The sequence below is a fragment of the Monodon monoceros genome, unplaced genomic scaffold (assembly GCF_005190385.1).
Source record: "Monodon monoceros isolate NGI ecotype Baffin Bay Population unplaced genomic scaffold, NGI_Narwhal_1 Super_Scaffold_2, whole genome shotgun sequence".
In the NCBI taxonomy this organism is placed as follows: domain Eukaryota; kingdom Metazoa; phylum Chordata; class Mammalia; order Artiodactyla; family Monodontidae; genus Monodon; species Monodon monoceros.
This window is the reverse complement of record NW_021703776.1, coordinates 26540356-26552908: the sequence shown is the minus strand read 5'-3', so window position 1 is coordinate 26552908 and position 12553 is coordinate 26540356. Positions and strand designations below refer to the sequence as shown.

The following is a 12553-nucleotide window of genomic DNA, read 5'->3' as shown; positions in this document are numbered from 1 at the left end:
TAATCAATTTCTGCCATTAATATGATAGCATCTCCCTGAATATTCCTTGAAAAAGAATGCTTTTGTATTAAAAGGAAAAAAGAGACTCAGTGTCATACAAGGTAGGTAAACATTGGGTTTAATAGTTTCCTTAAGCAAATTTCCTTACCTCCAAAAGTCTTCAATGTCTTAATTTGAAGTATAATATAATGATATATGTAGTAGTCTCTCAAACTCGTTTTCTCATGGAATCCTTTATTCCATGAAGCATCGGAAGAAACTTGTTTTATAGAAATATACCTGTATAGCATCATTCATTCATTCATTCATCTACATGTATGTTTGCTTTCATTAGGCAAAGAGACAGGATCAACAGCTCTTAATATATAGATAATGTCAAGTAAACGTCACAGAAAATATTTTCTAACTTTTGTCTGGGATACTTAAGATTTTATACCCACATGCTTTTCCTGTTTAGTTTTCTGTTTACTAATCATAAGAAATATAGTAGAAGGTAGAAAGAAAATAAAAGACTTTATGATTAAAATTAAATTTCACTACAGTATTATTTTGAACCTCAACTAGAGTATTTAAAGAGGAAGTTCATGATAGAATTAATTAATTAACAAAAAATACATTTAAGAAAAGATGGGCCACAAAAACAGTATAAGGCCAAGTATAAGAATCCATTTAAGCAGAGATTAAAACATGCGCGTTTTTATTTTTTATGGTCTTTCTTTTGGGAAGAAAATAGGCATTTTTTTAATCCCCATTTTGTCCTCACATGAGTATAAGGTAAGAGTTCTAAGGTCAATGATAATTCTGCTGTAATGTATATTAAATCAATGTGTGTACTTTTTCTGAATGTTACAAGTCAACTGCTGATAGTTCAAACGCTCTCTCTTTCTTTGATGTCTGCAAGGATGATAACCAACTGTACGGGATGTGGATGATGTGCCTTTCCTGATAGATCCTCTTTTGACTTAAAGTCTGTTGATTGCTTCTTTTGCAATAAGAGCATTTTCAACTACCTGAATCAAGACTTTCATAATATCACTTACTGGTTCTTGACAGCTAATGAAGTGTCAAAGCAGGGCTGATAAACTCCAGAGCCTATCAAGAGGGCTGAGTGTAGCATTTTTTAGATTCTGATTTACTAAATGAGGTGGAAGTCATTATGTTCATCAAACAAACTCAACTATGAACTTTTAAACTAATTTCTTGATTTTTTTAAGGAGAAGTAATTTCTTCTTACCCTTGAGTACTTAGAAATGGTAAAGCAACAGTTATATTGGGAAAAATTAGAAAATCTTTCTCAATTTTGTAATTATACTAGTTTCTACCACTTTTTGAGTTTTATCAGTAGTGGCATTTAACTTAATAAGAAACAAACGCCTGTTTTAAATAACACCCTTACAACATTAATATAAAATTAAAATAAATTTTTAAAATCTTGGAAATCTTGTTAAAAATGCATTGCTGCTTAGGGACACAGCCAAATACATAACCTCAACTTTTAAAGCAAGTTTTGTGAGGTGGAAGTTCATAAGTTGCTCTTTTCATAACAATTGATTAATTTGAATAGAAAGTTAAAGTATGTGTCTTTGAAAAAATAAACATGTTCCAATTTTAAGTATATAAAATTACTTTCTATTATTTAATCCAAAGTTTAGTGATAACAATATTGTTATAAAGACATGATCTACAAAGATAATCTGTTAACTATTAACATGCAAAATAAACAAGTATCAGGAAAATGAAAGTATTAAGATATCAGTGACCTTAGATAATGTTAAAGGACTCTAGTTGCTCACATTGAACTACTCCGAGGGTTTTATTAGGACCGAATAGCACTAACACACACTTTCTCTCCCTGCAGGTCTAAAGGCAAATTTTACCCCTATTATTCTCTGCATTCGGACTAATGGGAGTGTCTAATTTTGAGTGTGTATTGTGGCCAGCAGGGATTAAAGGGAGGTCATGTTTCGCTCTAAACAAGGTTTATTACTTATCATTCTAACATGGTTATTAGTGCTTTGTTTTGGTTTTTCTTTTGCTGTTTTTTTAAGAGGAAAACAGCCACATTTCTTGATGAAGTATAGAAGAAAGTTTAAAAAGAACTTAAGCTGTTTTTTTTTTTTTTTGCCTCCTCTTGAAAAAGAAGTAAATCTGTTTCTGAATTAGATGTTTGTCTTGTGGGGATAAACGTCTCTGTGTCTTGTATTGGTCTAGAGAATCTTCAGTGTCTGCTGTCCTGTCCAGTCCAGAGATGTGCTTGATTTAATGGGCCCTGGGAGAGCAAGGATTTTCCACAAAACAAGCTGGATTTTTAGCTTCATCCTAGGGAATCGCTTAGTTGTCCTTTGGGCTCTTAAACCAAACCTGGCTCACATTATATTTAATTTCAATCCCAGAACAGTTCTAAACACGACCCAATCTTGGAATACATTTACAGTAGAATGTTTTTGGAAAAGAGAATAGAATAATTTAAACTTGTCTCATTTTCTGTGTAAGGTAAAATTCTTAAATTATTTTGTTTCTATACAAAATTAATTTTAGAAGTAGTACTATCAGATAACTTTACAAAAAAATTATTTTGGCAGAGAAGAATATAGGAAAACTTAATTTTTCCCAAACTATCTACATAATAATCCTGTTTACCCCCTTTTCATTTGTGTATGTAGAAAAATTATAAAATGTCAATGAATTGTTATGAACTAATTTCATTAGGGCATCTGACTTCCATTGCTTAATTAGTTCTGAAATGTGCTCACTTCAAAATTAAATACATTATTAGGGGAAAATACTTGCGGAGTTCCATCATAAATAGGATATTATTGTCACTAAGATTAGAACGTCCCCAGAACACATTGTGTGGTTTCATCTAGAGACTCTTTGAGTTCATTGGTTTTCAACACCATCCTCTCTCATCTCCTTCCTACCCCTCTGCAGGGAAATCTGATTCAAACAAAATCCTTTTATAAGTAAGCCTGAAGCCTTCATGATCAAAATGTATTCATTCTAGTTATAGAGGTGGGACATGCCAAGTGAATGCCCTCCCTCCCCACATCCCCCAGAAATGACAATTAAAAAATCATCTCAGGTGAACAACTTCTATTTTTCAACTGACGAACTTAAATTGCATTTGTTTGTGGCACTCAGATACTATATAGTTTAGAGAATGAAGAGACTAGGAGTAGTAAGGGCAGCAGGATAAATGTGTTATCTAACCCATATGCACTATTATACATGATAAACATATCCATTTTATCCACCTAATTGGAAATCCATCTATTCATTCATTCAGTAAACATACAGTAAACACCTTTGTCAGCCAAATCTGGGGTTTAGGTAATTCGTATCCCCAGCCACACACAGCTGCCTCTTGGATTTGGTTACTTGATTTATCCTTGGGAATATTCACATCATCTCCTGGACTTCTTTGTGACCTTCTCTCTCCCTCACAGCTCTAAGAATTAAATAGATTCTTGTCTCAGTTACAAAGGGACACCCACAAACACTGAATTACATATGTTCTCTAGTAAGTTCACGCTTGGACATACCAGTTTTTGTCAGTGATTAAGGAAAACTTTTTTTGCTCCCATAAATGTGTTTTGGGATGGAAATAATGGAAAAATACTGATGAAATACTCAGTTTATTTCTTCAATAAAAGATCATTTGCTCAGCATTAAGGCAATTCAAATAAATCATTCTTAAGCAGTTAAAAAAAATTCTTATAGTGAGCATATGCAACACATAATGGGTGACTAAGTGGTTTATAACTATTTAATTCTCCGTATGTGTATATTTTACACAGTTTTGTTACTGGAGAAATGAAATATTCAATTTGTAAGTATCAGAATAAGTTTGCTTTCTTTTAGTCATGTGGAGAAATGCTAGTTATTTGAAGAACACACTGAAACATATGCTGTGGTTTCAGCATTCCATGTAAATGGAATGACCAAGACTGCCTGAAAAATCAAACTTTCAATTATATTAATCAGATAAGCGTCCTTTTTTTTTTTCCTTTGCTAATGATACAATGCTTACCACTCATAGGCAGTTAATGCACAGTTGCTGGTGAACTCATTGATGATGGAAACCTGCCTGTAAAGGAGCCTTACAAATAAAACAAAAGACAGAATCTAGAAACAAATTTTAATCCTAGATCACTAGCCCATCACTTAAAGCACCAAATTAAACTGATTTGAATTGTAAAAGAAGTATCTACATTTCAGTTCTAAATTTTTACTGACTAATCGTCTTGCACAGAAATGAGTGATCAGTTATAATATATGTTTGTATTAATAATTTTTGTCCACATTGAAACATTTAGTTGATTTATATAATAATGACATTTAAACTTTCATTGTTATTCTTCCAAGAAGTAAAAATTAACATTATGCATTAGTTATTTTGTAAATTGTTTCCAACTTTTCTTTTTGATTATATGCCTGTGCCCTAAACTTACTGCCATCAGCTATCAGGCAGCAAAAATAAGGAGAAAAAATTAAAGTCACAATTTTTTAGAGATTTATTTAGAAAGAGAATTGAACTGAGAGCTAGGAGACCTGAATTTAAACCTGGCCTCTGCAACTGTTAATGGTAGAGTTACTCATGCTCTTTTGCAAATGGAGGCAATCAGACTACAATCTAAAGTAGATCTCAAATTCAATAATTAATTATCTAGTTAGTCATTTCCTCTACAGATAATTAGACCCATATGCCACCGTGGTAACTTTATATCTAAAAGAACTAAACACATAGTCTAATGCCCATGCAGATAAATGGCATGCAATTAATGCATTCGTGTGTGTAATGGTCAAAGTGTGTGAGGCATCAGAGGAGGGAGTGATACCTACTAATTCTCAAGGCTTTCATAGGAGAGATGGCTTCTAACTGTACCTTGAAGCATGAGAACATGGAAAATAAACTAGAAGCAAGAGGGGGGAGGCTAGATTTAGAGAAGAGTAAAGTGGCCATTTCTGATAGAATTGTGGGAACTTACAGAAATAGGCATAGAACAAGGTAGCAAAGGAAGATTAGGGACTGTGACTTTTATTAGGGAGACTGAGCGAAGGTGATAGTGGTGGGTGTAGGTGCTTTTTTTAAAAATAAAAACATTACATTTTTGAAATTGGCTCTGGTCAATTTTTTTTATAATGCCTTGAACAATATGTTAAAATTGAGAGGAATTGAAGATAGGGGACCAGTTAAACTATTGCTATAAACTATAGCAATAAACTATTGTTATTGCAATAATTTCTGTGTTTAATGTTACTAAACAAAACTCTGAAAAACTTTATTCATATGATTATTATATATAAAATGACTATAGTAGTGCTTAGCACATAGAATTTTTTAAAATAGCCATTTTATAGCCACATTATAAATAATTTAGGGTTTAGATGGCATAATTTTATTGGTTATTTGAATGTAATATATAATTAGAAAATCTAGTCTATAATCTGACATATAATACATATCACAACATTTACTTATTCCTAGATGTTATTATATTTACTTTTTCTGAGTTTTTGCTGCCTTTTTTTTTTAAAAGGTGTTTCAAATACTGTTTATTGAGACACTTGCTTCTATGTGCCAAGACTAGGTATATACCAGGAAAAGGTTCTAGGATTAGGAATACAAATATAGGTAAAAGCAGCATATTTTAACTCTAGAAAGGGAGCCAAAAAGATAAAGCGGTGATTAACCTACATTATTACATGGTACTGTTTCACAAAGGAAGGCATGATATACTGTCCCTTAGAAGGCTGGAGAATTCACAGGAGAGGCGTAACCTAGATCCTGAAATCTGAGTAGGTTCACACGGTAAGTGAACACGGAAACCATTGGGAGATAGACCACGTTCTAAGCTGTGGTAACTATAGATAGCAGACCATTGAGGTAACTGGAAACAGTTCTACCCATGCATGTGTGTGTGTGTGTAAATATATATATTTATAAATCGTTATATATAGGTACATACACACGCGCAGTCTACTGGTGAGCGAGCCCAAAAACGTGTGGAACATACAAAGGGATCAAATGATATGTTGGAAATTTCTAGGCAGGTTTTAAAGAGGCAAGTGATGTAATATCTGTGCTTTCAAGTTTGATCCATTCCTTGTTTGAATGACTATATTACTAAGAAGTTGTTATTGCTGTAGTTTCTTGAATTGATGGGTGGTCTGTATCCTTAAACCTTGCAAGTTTCACAATGTCTGATATTGCCTCTCTTTCTTGCTGGGTATAAACTTTTTGAGTCACATATGTTTTCAGTTGGGTATTTGCACAAATTCCTTTTTTGTTTTCTGGCAAATAATCTTGCTTTCAATAAGGATGAAGCCCACCTGATAACTTTCCTTCAATAGGTGACTGAGTTTTTATTAATGGATTCCAAATATATTCTTTATTTAGGAAGTTCCATAACTGATCCTCTGTAAGATTAGATTTTCCTGGAAGATGGTGACATTTCAGTCTGCAGATACATTTTTAGGTTTTATTTCCTATCTTTTATTCTTAGATATTCCCAATCAGTTTCATCTCTTTCAATGAAAATTTGATTTTGTTATTACTTAGTTTGGAACTTTGGCAACAAGACTCAATCCTCTCTCTTCTTTGTCAGTTCCTCTTTGCTATGCTTTTCAGTTGCATTTTGGTCAACTTTTTATCTCCTGACAGTGAGTGAGCGAGCTGGAGGAGTTCACTCTCTCACTGTTGGAGTATACAATTGTTGTTTTGACTTGAAAACAAGCTTCACATTTTTTAATGTATTTTCTTCTAGGAAAATTTATTCTTTCATATTTTGGCGCTTGGTGTGTGTCTTGTGAAACTCCATCAAAGACACAGTGGAGTAGTCTGGTGTTCACACCTTCTACTCCTGCTTTCACTGTAGTTTACCTACAGTGATTTCCTTTAGTAGAAGGATAATGCACACACAATAAATATTGAGCATGTGTGTGTTATTAGAACAGTACTTGGCATATAAGTGTTTGTTATGATGTTGCTGCTGCTTTTGTACTTTAGCTGTACTTCTGCTTTTTATGGACATTTTCCAGTAATTTTATAGCCATATAGACTCCTACAGCTTGTTTATGTAATAAAGTATTTATGGATGGAAGGTTTGTGATTCGTTACATTTTAGTTACTAATTACATCATACCTGGGATATTTGTTTTGTAGAAAGATTATTCTGGAGGCAGTGCATAACATGGCTTGTTGGTATAAACCTAGAAAGGAAGTTCTGTTAGAAGATAATTAGAATAATCAAGGGGAGAAATTATAAGGAATTGAACTATGACAGTGGCAGTGAGGATATAAGCAAAAGCAAGTTACAGGAGATATAGTGTTGAACAAAACTGAAGTGATGGAATGAGTCTCTGGATGATGAAGAGGCTCTGGTTTGTACAATTCTTTGGATGAGTGATACTTGCAACCAATTTAAAAATGTGCAGAAAGGTGATGATGTAAATGGAAAAAAAGAGTGAGTTCTGATCAATTCCTGCAGACTCTGAGATATTTGTGCAATATGTAAATAGAGGTTACTAGTAAGCCTTTGTTTGGCTTTTGGGGGGAGAATCTGTCTTTGAAGACATACATATGAGACATGTCAAAATACTGCTAGTGACGAAAGCCATAGTTGTGGATAAGATTATACACAGAGTTATTATTGTATAAAAAGACCAAGTACAGAGCAAATAAAATAATATAAATATTTAAGAAACTCTTAACTAAGGTGAATTATGTGATAGTGAGAGGTAACCAAACTTCTCAACAATCAGTTCTTAGTGTTCTCCAAAGTATATTCTTATATTTCTTACTTTTTCTTTTCAATGATCATTTCTTAGTATTCTCAAAAATTCTGCCTTCTTAGAGGTAGTGCAGAGGAGGACAGAGCCTGGCCTCTGGTGTCAGGAATTAGAATCTTGACACTACATCTCACAAGCTTTATGACCTAGGATATTACCAATATCTATCTGAGTCAATTTCTTCATGAGAAAATATGGAAATGAAAATTTCCACCTCAAACTGTTGTTGTGGGCCTTACATAAATATACTAATAAATCATTCAGCAGTTTTTTTGGCACTGAAAACTTATTTCCTTTGTATTTTCTCTTCTGTCTACTGGTTTTTATTCATGTCCTCTTACACTTCCGTGTAATAAGGTTAAAAAACTAGTCCTCGATGAACAAAATAAAGTCAGAAAAATAAGGTGAATTTTCCCACAATATAACTTTATTAATCTCTAAAAATTATTCTTTATTTGTGTTTTTTTGGTCCTTTCTAAACTTTTTGCTGATTAAGTATGAAATGATAATGATAGTAAATAGCACTTGTTTTGTTGTTTTGTTTTTATAGTGCAACCTTTCCTTTCAGCCCTTATTTTGTTTTTGGAAATTTAAATAATAATCTAGGGAGCGATGAAATACAGAATCTCAAAATTTTGGGACCTTGATGAACTTTCCAATATTTACAAATATCTAGATGTGATCATCATTTAGTCAAAATATTTTGGCATCATATAGACCCAAACTTTGACTACTTTAAATAGCATCTTTGTTCTATGAAAAGGACAAAGTTCAAGTCATGGAAAAAGGACATAAGCCTAAAGCCATCAGTGAATACAGGCAGTTCATTAGAGTCCAGCAACTGGTGGGGTCCTATTACCTTTCATGCTATAAAACTTAGAGAAGGGAGGGTATTGAAGAGAGGGAGAAAGGAAGGAGGAGAGAAATAGAAATGTCATGGAAGTCAGAAATATAGAGAACAGGATGGCTATTGTTTGGATTTGAGGTTAAGTGTACAGCAGTTCTCTATCCAACTATGAAAAAGTCTAGTTCTGGGCAGTCTTGCATTCTAGAAAGCAGTATTCACTTTATTACCTTTTTGAAATCTGATTCGATCATTGTAATGTAATCATCTGTATAAATCTGTGCTTATCCTAAAGATAATCAAGATAGCACAGGAACTATACAACTTTCTTATGTAGAGCTGAATCTACATATGTGATTTTGATGTAAATTTTGTCACCTTTTTTTCTTTTCGTATATTAAATATACAAGAAGCGCATTAACTTATAAAATAATTTTTCAGTACCTTAAATAACGTACTGATAGTGACTGCTAACAATGTCTTTTCCTTTATTCAAATAGAGCTACATTAGAGATCCTGATGAATTCCCGGGGAAAAGGCAAATCTGAAAATTTATAAATAAATAAGTATAATGAAAATGACAATTGACTCATTAGAAGAGAATCACAGTTCTTCTCCCATGATTATTTGATAGGATATTCTGATTAAAGAACAGATCGATTAAAATTTCTTTTCTCCTTTGGCTGCATGATATTAGATTTAAAAAATCTATCAAATGGACTTTATTTGTGTCTTGAATGTCATAAGATTCATAAGATTTTTTAGTATTACATCACAAGAGAATGCAATCTATTTATAATTGAAAACAATGCTGCTTGAAATTATATGAATTGATTTTCCCTTCCAGAACATCTATACACTTATGCTTACTGTCTGCATTGTCTTATAGCCTGTCATAATAATAATGGTGATAATAGGTAGCATTTATTGAACACAGACTATTTGCTTGGCCTTGTGACCACTTTATCTTTCATTTTGTCATTAAGCAAATTATAGAAACACTAAATCATTTGGTGAATCTGGAATAAACAAAATGTTTGGTTAATTATCTTTCAAATTTAAGTATACATAGTTCATTAAGAGTGCTTGTCTGAAATGGCACTTTTGATTACAGTCCTACATTTACTTTTCTCTATGGTTGACACAGCATGTAGAAGTTGAAGTAATGTCTCAACAAGGGAAAAACTGAATTGCACCCAAAAAGAATTAGTACCTTTGTATGCTTTAGTCTACTAGGATTCACCAAAGTCGAGCTGATTCTATAGAAATTTAGGTTTTTCTAAAGTAACATTTGTTGTTGTCTGACTAAATGTGAACATAGGCAAGATGTAAGAAAGTAGTGGAGTATTAATATTAAACATCTCATATTACTGAATATTAATTTTAGTTCCAATACCAATTTGTGTAATGGTAAGATTTACATAACAGAAGCTGAAAAGAAACACCTAAAATTCTTTGACTCTAAAGGAGTAAAGTCCAAGTTGAAGTTATTTAATATCAATTGCAGCTGAACATGTCTACATATAAGGAAAATAAAATCATACATTTAGGTTAAAAATCATAAAGGAAAACAGAATATTTTAAAATGTGAAATCTAGACTTTGAGAAAAAATCTCTGATTTTAACCTAGGTTTTTTCACCCTGAAAAGTGGTGAGATAATCTAAGCAATCCAGAATTTGCCCTGGCTCACTGCCAAGAAGGTCTCAAAAAGACTCCTGTCTCAGTTACAAAGCAATGTGTAAAGTCCCTGATACAGAGGAACATCTAAAGAAATTGCAGCAAAAGGAGTGATGAGGCAAAGTTAAGTACATTTGAAACAAATGTAGAATAGCTGCTAACCTGTACTCCAGGAAAAATTGCCTTTTTGTTTAATGAAATGATCCAGCAGTAACATTTTTTAAAGTGTAGTTTGTTTCTAGAGTGATTTCACACGTAAATGACTAAAGACTTTCTCTAAGTTGTCGGTACCTAGGAACCAATAATTTTCCCTGAACTCAACCTGTAACATATTTTTCAATTGTATGAATATTTTCATTGTTTAAAATTGTGATATAGAAAGTCATTATTTTTGCTATTTAAAGTTCAGCATACAGAAGTTGGCAAACAAAAAAGAATACTGTTCTTAATATGACCATTACATTTAATATTAATGTAAATCAAGGAGCATAGTGCTCTTCTTATTTAGCCCTTCACCATACAAAATTACTGATGTTAACAAGTTAGCACACTTGGTAAGAAAGTAGAAAAGTACATTTTTCATTCAGCTCCATCTAGACCCTAATTTCCTACTTGTAGTCGAGAAGATCAAACATATTAATATTTAACCTCTACTTATACAAACAGGTAATCTTTAACTGAGTGTTAACTATGCAAACTATTGCAGTAATTTTTTATGAATTATCTAATTTCACCTTCATAATAACTCTTGGGAGATTTATTATTAACCCCATCTTCCAGAACTCGAGGCCCAGCTAGTGTAAGGAACTCATGCTAGTTTACACACCTTGTACGTACTGAGGTGGTGCTTGTGTTTTCACCTATAACTGTGACTCCATGTTCTATGGCTGTAGTAGTTGTCTTCCTATAACAACTTCCACGTTATGCTTAGACCTCTCTTACATGGTTTCTATGCATTTCAAATTAAAATCAGTCCTTGTGTCTCTTAAATGACCCTCCCAATGATTAATATCTCTATGTAATTTTCTTGGTTTAGACTCATCTGGCTTTTTAAATTTTTTTAGTTTGCCTAGCTACCTATAGTTTAGTCTCTCTCGTATTAGGGTAGAATTATAGCGTTTAGAATTGGAAAAAAGAGTGAAGGTTATCTAGTCTATTTGATAAACAGATCTCTTTATACAACCTTTCAGTCAATGCATGAATATATCCAGTGATACAGCCCCTGTCTCTGGTAATAGCCCTTTCCATCCTCACACAGCTCAGGGTGCCTGAAATATCAGTCTTACATTGACTCTCTGTAGCATTGATCCTTTACAATCATTTCGTGAGAGGAACGGCATTTACATTCAGATATCATGTGGTGGATTCTCTGTTCTTTCTGGAGACTCACAGCTCTCATTTATTTCTGATGATGACTTGCATGAATGAAGCTCCCTTGATCTATTTCTTCCTTCCCTCCTTCCTTCTATTCTTCTTTCCTTCCTTTTTTTTTTTTTTGTCAGAGGTAGAGAATAAGAGAAGCCCAGTATTGTACTGTTTCTCATGAAGAAATTAGAAAAGCATCTTTTAACAGTGTATTAACAATTCTTCTAATTTTGTGTGTAAGATGTATAGGTAGGTAGGTAGATAGATAGACAGGCAAGCATTCAATTTAATATTCATGACCTGGTAATATGGAAAAGAAACCATGTGAGTTGTGGATGATGAGCTATTAACTATATATCTCCTTACGTGAGGGAATGTTAATTCTGGTAGATAAGTCATTTATAGGAATGATTGTAATAATTGACAGTGTGATGCAGATTATGAGTAATTCAAGCAAAATATTACAAATAAATTAATTCTATGAGAATTCTTAGGGATTGCATTTGAACTAGCTTGGAAGAGTGATACTGTTTTCTCTAGGTGGCATATAGTTGTAGGTGTCAGGAACAATGGCAGGAAAGGCTAATAAGTGGACGACCACAGAGCATGTTTTCCTGGAGGGTTGTGGACATGAGAAAGAGTACTGAGGTGGGGTCTAAACGCAGATGGTGTTGATCTGACCTTTAAGGCTAAGTTAAGGAGTTTGAACTTTATTCTCTATTAAAATAATATTTTTGATAAGATGGAAAAGGCAATAAGAGAAATAAAGCAGGCAACTTATCAAATGACTAATGTCCTGGGATAGGGCTGGGACATTGAAGCGGAAGGGTCTTCATTTCGGCTTCCTCTCCTTGGAAGGCACATTCTACATTTTA

General features: G+C 33.1%; 1 protein-coding gene across 1 annotated transcript in view; it reads left to right on the top strand.

Moving 5' to 3' along the window:
- The window catches only part of SEMA3A (semaphorin 3A), a 235193-nt gene that overhangs the window by 46359 nt on the left and 176281 nt on the right, over nt 1–12553 (top strand). The window lies entirely within an intron of this gene.